This window comes from Gymnogyps californianus, chromosome 1, assembly GCF_018139145.2.
Source record: "Gymnogyps californianus isolate 813 chromosome 1, ASM1813914v2, whole genome shotgun sequence".
In the NCBI taxonomy this organism is placed as follows: Eukaryota; Metazoa; Chordata; class Aves; order Accipitriformes; family Cathartidae; genus Gymnogyps; species Gymnogyps californianus.
This window is the reverse complement of record NC_059471.1, coordinates 191,842,255-191,848,254: the sequence shown is the minus strand read 5'-3', so window position 1 is coordinate 191,848,254 and position 6,000 is coordinate 191,842,255. Positions and strand designations below refer to the sequence as shown.

At 44.3% G+C, this 6,000-nt stretch overlaps 1 long non-coding RNA gene across 2 annotated transcripts; it reads right to left on the bottom strand.

The window, feature by feature from the left end:
* Nucleotides 1-3,420: 3,420 nt before the first annotated feature.
* Nucleotides 3,421-5,917, bottom strand: LOC127028912 (uncharacterized). 2 transcript variants are annotated; one of them, XR_007768097.1, is made up of 4 exons: nucleotides 5,846-5,917; nucleotides 5,454-5,539; nucleotides 4,249-4,313; nucleotides 3,421-3,625 (listed from the first exon to the last, which is right to left on the bottom strand). It is a non-coding gene; the product is annotated as an uncharacterized LOC127028912 (long non-coding RNA). The 2 variants fall into 2 exon arrangements; XR_007768096.1 differs by having other exon boundaries at nucleotides 3,421-4,313.
* Between the last annotated feature and the right edge of the window lie 83 nt (nucleotides 5,918-6,000).

The window sequence follows — 6,000 nt, the reverse complement described above, 5'->3', positions numbered from 1 at the left end:
GTATTTAATAAACTTTGTAATCTAGTACGTGTCTTTGTTTTCTTCTGATCCCCCTGCTGGCTTTGCTTCTCCCATCCCCTGTTCACATGGCTGTACCCTCTTATTCCCTCTGCTTGCCTCTGGTACAGATGAGGACCTGTCTGATTGCTGCAAAATGGTGATGACTGCTGGAACTGTTGTGACATTTTAGGAGAACCGCTGCGTTTTGTCACAGAATTTGAGTTCTTTGGACCTAGCTGGCATGGATGAGGAGAGCTATATTTTTGAAGGCCTATTCAGGCTTTCTTCCTAGGTAGGCAGAGACTTCTCTCTCCGCCCTCGGTCTGAGTGAAAATCAGTCATACAGACATTTTCGAGGGTGAGAGAGAAGCAAGGCCCTAAGTCCGAGCGAGAGCTCTCCTCTGCTCACAGCTGTATCTTCAGCCTGTCCTGGAGGCCAGGCAAATGGCCAGCATCCGTCCGTGTCCTTTTCCTCTGGGGAGGCTTGAAGCACAATTGTGTTAAGATTGTGGACTAGAGTTGAGGTATTGCTAATAATCAGTTCCCAGACTCTTACTGTATTTTAGAGCAATCCTTCTTGTGGTCTGGGCAGAAGGTAGTGGGTGAGCTTCTGGCAGCCATGAAAAGCTACCAAATCCTACAGGTTTTTATCCCATGGGGAGCTGACCAATTTGTAGCCCGCAAAGGGGAAAGGTGGTAAGAAATTTCTTCGGCCTGCACCAGAGCGGTCAGAGAGAAGTTCAGCTTTTGGTACTTTCTAGCGTCTCTCCACAGAGAAAGCAGGTGCAGAACGTCTTCGCCTTCACTTTGTGTTGTCACTGTGATAAACTGGGACATGACCTGTTTTCAAGTTTGTTCCTAACCTGCTCTGTGCTGCCGGTTGTCAGCGATAGGGGAAAGTTCTTGGCTGGCGGAGCAGCAGAACGGAAATTGAACGTTGGCATCTGGCATGACAGGAGCTGACAGCAGTTACAATGGGGTGGGGGTCAGGGGGTAAAGAGAAGTCAATTCCTTGACTTGAAAGTCCATCTCTAGTGTCACTGTGAGGACACTCTTGATGATCTTGGAGAGGCCATGGCAGTCGGGGGAGGCTCCTGAGGCCTGGCAGACAGAGAATGTGCAGCACTGATGTAGGGATCTTCACAGCATAACGCATTGTGCACGAGACCTGTCCACACATAGCACCTCGTCTAACAGCAGAGATGTGTCTAATGTACCACCCTAAGACCGGCCAGACAAATTTGGATAAAATCCTATCGTTACCAGCTTTTTGCTCTTACAGCCGAAATAAAACAGGGGAAATGTCTCCAGTGATCCTAAACTTTCAAGTTGCAGGCCTGATTTTATTCAGGTAGACCTCCTGCCCAACGTAATGAGCCTTTTGCCTGAGTCTGGCATAATCTTAGCTTTATTTTAGTCTTCATTTGACTACATGCAACAAACAAAAGAATTGCAGCATGTATTCAACATCTGCAAGCACAAACACAGAAAGATGAGAACAACCTTCTTAGACACAAAGTCATGTTGTGAGGCATGATGCCACCAGTGAAGAATGGCCATAGATTTAGCCAAGGAAATCTTGACTTCCAACTCCAGGTCATGAGGAAAGAGCCTTTTGGTACTTCTCCACTTCCCTGACCATTTCTTCTTCATCTCATCTGTGCACCTTCTGAGCTGCTGAGATAGCACCCCAGAAGCACTGGTCAGTGAGCAACCTCTGGGTGGCAGTGCCAAAGTATCTGTCCTCATGCTAACACCCTTGCCACTGTCAGTTTATGCCTTCTCTGCTTCTCAGAGGTGCCTGTGCTGCTACATGCAGAACCAGGATTGTGGAAACACTCCAGCAGAAAGAAATTACTATCTCAGCTGAATCAGTTCTCCGCCATGCTTTTGTCAGGCCAATGCAGAAGGCAGCATGTGGGAAGCAGCAAGCAGCTAGGAGTGGCAATTTCTCAAACTACTGCCAAAAATCATGCCACGGCCTCAGACAGAGTGGACCTCAGTGGACATTGGTTGCTCACCAAGTGACACCAGCTGCGTTATAACCCTTGAGTGTCAATTAGGTGGAGTTGTTCTATCCTATCACAGTGTCTTCTGCTAACAGCTGCAGTGATCTGCTTTCAATTAGATTCATTCAGCTTGCCACAATCTCACACGCAGCCCCATTTTTATACTTTTGGGACTTTTTTTCCTACAGTGCTGTTTGAGACCTGGAAGTAGAGAAGAACCGCCACATTCCAGGTCTGGCTGGGAAGCAGCCAGCTATGGAGTCCACCTAACCAGTCCTCATCTCCTCAAATGCATGAAGATAAGCATTACAACTTTGACAAATCACTCTTCACACATACACCAAAGCACACTTGGCAAAAACCACATTTAAATCATGTTCCACCTCCTCTCCAGGTAATCACCCTTCACAGTTATGTATATTAGTGAACGTCCGGGCTGTAAAACCAAAATGGCCTTTGGAAGATACCAAATTTACTCAAACAATAAGTTGCACCTGTTCTTCACATAATTGAGGATGAGAGCTCTGCTAAGGAGCAGCAGTACTGTAAACTCCCAGTAAAGGCAAATGACATAAGAAGCAGCAGTAAGCTCTGTGACAACATGTAAGCTGATGAAATCTGGCTGCTTAGCAGTCTGACCAAAGACTATGCAATACCTGAGCGCATCACTTGCATTTGTATTTTGATTTGGCATTGGTTTCCTTTTGTCTGATGCTGGTTTGATTTCAAACATCAAGTGTGCAAAATTATTTCAGAAAGTCTCAGCCTTTCAAGAAATTTAAGCTAGCTTGAAGTTCAAAAAGAAAGCTAGCCATCAGCATGTGAGGATCAGAGAAAAACCACTTACCAACTGAAGCTTTCAGGGCACTTTACTGGGAACAACCATGGTTCTCTCCCTCAATACCAATCGAAAACAAAGTCTAAGCCTGTTCCAAATGCAAGTTTATCAACATCTGAAATACAGCTGGCACAAACTCTAGGTACAAACACTATGCATTTCAGCAGCCAACAAGCAAGTAACAAATATATCATTAACTTTCTGCCTACTCTGTTATTTGCTATAGTGATCCACTGCTGGAATGAATAAGGTCCCCAGACCTCTCCAGCAGAATGTTTCTCACAAATTCTCCATACTCATGAATGCCTCTGGGCAGCGCTATGATATGAGCACTGTAGACTCAGAATAACCAATGTGTTACATTAACTGTGTGGATGCACCAAACCCAATCATACCCAACCATAGCTCTGACCCAACAAAGCATTGTAGCTCAAATGATTTCACTAACATCACTGGAATCACTGATACACTTTATATTGAACCGGCATGTAAGGTCTTCGTGTGATTGGAGACTGAACATTCAGCATTTTTCAGGACGATCAATAGACTGGAAAGAAAAATGAGTGAGACAGAGACAATGAAACCATTCTTCTATTGCTTCTTGGTATGAGAACAGGAGAGGCCTCAAGGTAGTAAAGAGCTTTCTGTAATGAATTTCATTTGGGAAGGCTCAGGGGGGGAAGCTTATCAATCAGGGGCGGGGAGGGGGCAGTAAAGAAGAGCAGCAGCCTTTTGGCATCCACTGACAGGCTGAGAGGGAATGGCCACAAACGGAAATCTGAAATACAGGAAATTCCATTTAAACGTAAGAAAAAACATTTTTAGTAGCAGGTCTACACTCGTAGGGCATGATTTCTAAAAAATGTTGAGAATAACCACATTAGTAGGAATGCTACTCTCTGTTCCTTTGGGAATTGAAATCAATTCTTAATGCATTACAGTCCTACTTTTAGCAGACATTTCTCACTCTCCTATGGTTTATAATTTGTAAGTGGTTTAATTAAAAGAAGGAAGACAAAAGTTTTAGTTTGCTTTGTTAGCAACTAAAATGTAACTAAGCCTAATAAATCCAATTATGATCTACCTGGCTCCACAATAACACACTCACAGTCCACTTCAATGATAACTGTATATTGGTTGCCCAAAAAGCGTGAACCAGTGAATCTATGTGGTTCTGAATATGCTAGTAAGTCTCTCCTGTTACGCAGTAACTCTTTTACTGTACTGAAAAGAAAATAACATTTCTTGTTCATCACTTAGAGGAAGCCAAAAGAAATCCATTCCACACTCTCAATAGAAAGCTAGCTGTTAATCCTACTGTGTGCACATGTGTGCATGGGATTATGGCGTGTCAGACTGGACTGGGAACAAGTAAAACTGCCGCCACTCAACTCAGCATACCCACTGACTGTACAGCGCTCCAAAGGTGACACACCAGAAGCACCACCACAGCTCCAGCTCTCCACCTAGACAGAGCAAAAGCTGTTACAGTCACTGCCTGCAGAATCCATGTAACTACCCAGTTCTCTTCTAAGCCTCAGAACAAGCAATGCTGAGAAATGCAATCTTCCCAGACATCTTTTCTGAGTTGTAACACCCCTCCTATGAATACAGCAGTTGCAAAGCAGGTATACTACACCAGATGATTAGGAGCATATAGCTATCAGCACAAGTCTTTACTGAACCTTTTCCTTCTTGGTAAACAAAATACACAGGGTGATTTAATAGGGCAAAAATACAGATTGGAAAAAGGGAATTTTAGACTGCCATTTTGTGCCTCAGCAGTACAAAGATTGTGAGCGAAATTATCCAGCTACAGTGAATCACATCAAAGGAAAGCTGTACCTTTAGCAGACTAACTCAAATACCAAGGCTTATGCAACACTTAAGCCACACTTAAGCCCTATTTGGAAATCTTCCTGTGGTACACAGGTCTTGTGCAGGTTATCAGAATGGGAATGAAACATTTCATGCAGACAGGAATACAACCAACAGTTACTAGATGATACTGAGAAAGCTACAGATAAGCTGCACAGAACACATTGAAAGGACAAAGCAACACAATAGGAAATACCAACATCTTAAAAAAAAACCCCAACCAACCAAAAAAAAAAAAAAGGAACTATTAAAAAAAAATTAAAAATAGGAATGGATTAAAACTAAAAACAAATATTTGGGTATCTTCAACATCACCCATGAGCCAAAGAGATTAAAGAAATACTATGAACAAAGATCAAAAAGCTGGCAAAAATTAATACAAACTGCTGATAATTCGTTTAGTGATAGTTTCTAGCTATTCATTTTGCATCTTTTTTGGCTAATAATGAATGAACAGTTCCTGTTGTGCTCATATGACTATATCCACAGGCCCCATCAGCACCCCCTTATCTTCAAAGCATGAAACTAAATTTCAGCCCAGTCAGCTACCAAAGTCCCTACCAACTAAAGCTGACTCTCTAATCACAGGGGTTTTTATTGATACCATTCTGAAACATTTGACAGGGACTGTAGGGTCTCCTGGTCTTGGTTGGGGAGTGACCTGTAAAAAACCAGAAGGTTTTGTGGCTGAGCATGTGTCCACTTGAAAAGGACTTGAGAAGAAATACCTCCTCCTGGAAGGAACGTAGAGATAGATTGTGTTTACTCTATATTGCCATCTTGTAAATAAAATCCTGCTTTTCTTCTAAGATGTCTGGAAGAAAACAAATATACCCAATTAAAAAATGCATGAGGTCCGTAACTCCTTTATGAGATTTTCTTGTTCTGCACTAAATGCACTTTCTCAGTTTGCACAATTTGCTTTTAAAGCAAACTAGGCCGAGCAGCCCCATGCGCTCACAGCGCTGTGACCTCACAGCGCAGACACCCCCTCCCCGGGGGCCAGCGGGGAACTGCTGCGGCCAGGGACATCAACACCCCCACCAGCTTCACAGCAGCGATCCCCGAGTGCTCTGTGGGGTGCGCGATCCCCGCCGTTACCCGCCAGGGCACGCCAGACCTGTCACTGCCGCCACCGCGCTCGGCAGAGCCGCATCCAGGAGCCTCCTTCCCCGGAGCCGTCGTCGCAGCCTGGCGCCTGAGGGGGAGAAAGCGACATCACTCACCGTTTGACATACCCGACAAACGCGCCCACGGGCAGACCAGGAACCGAGC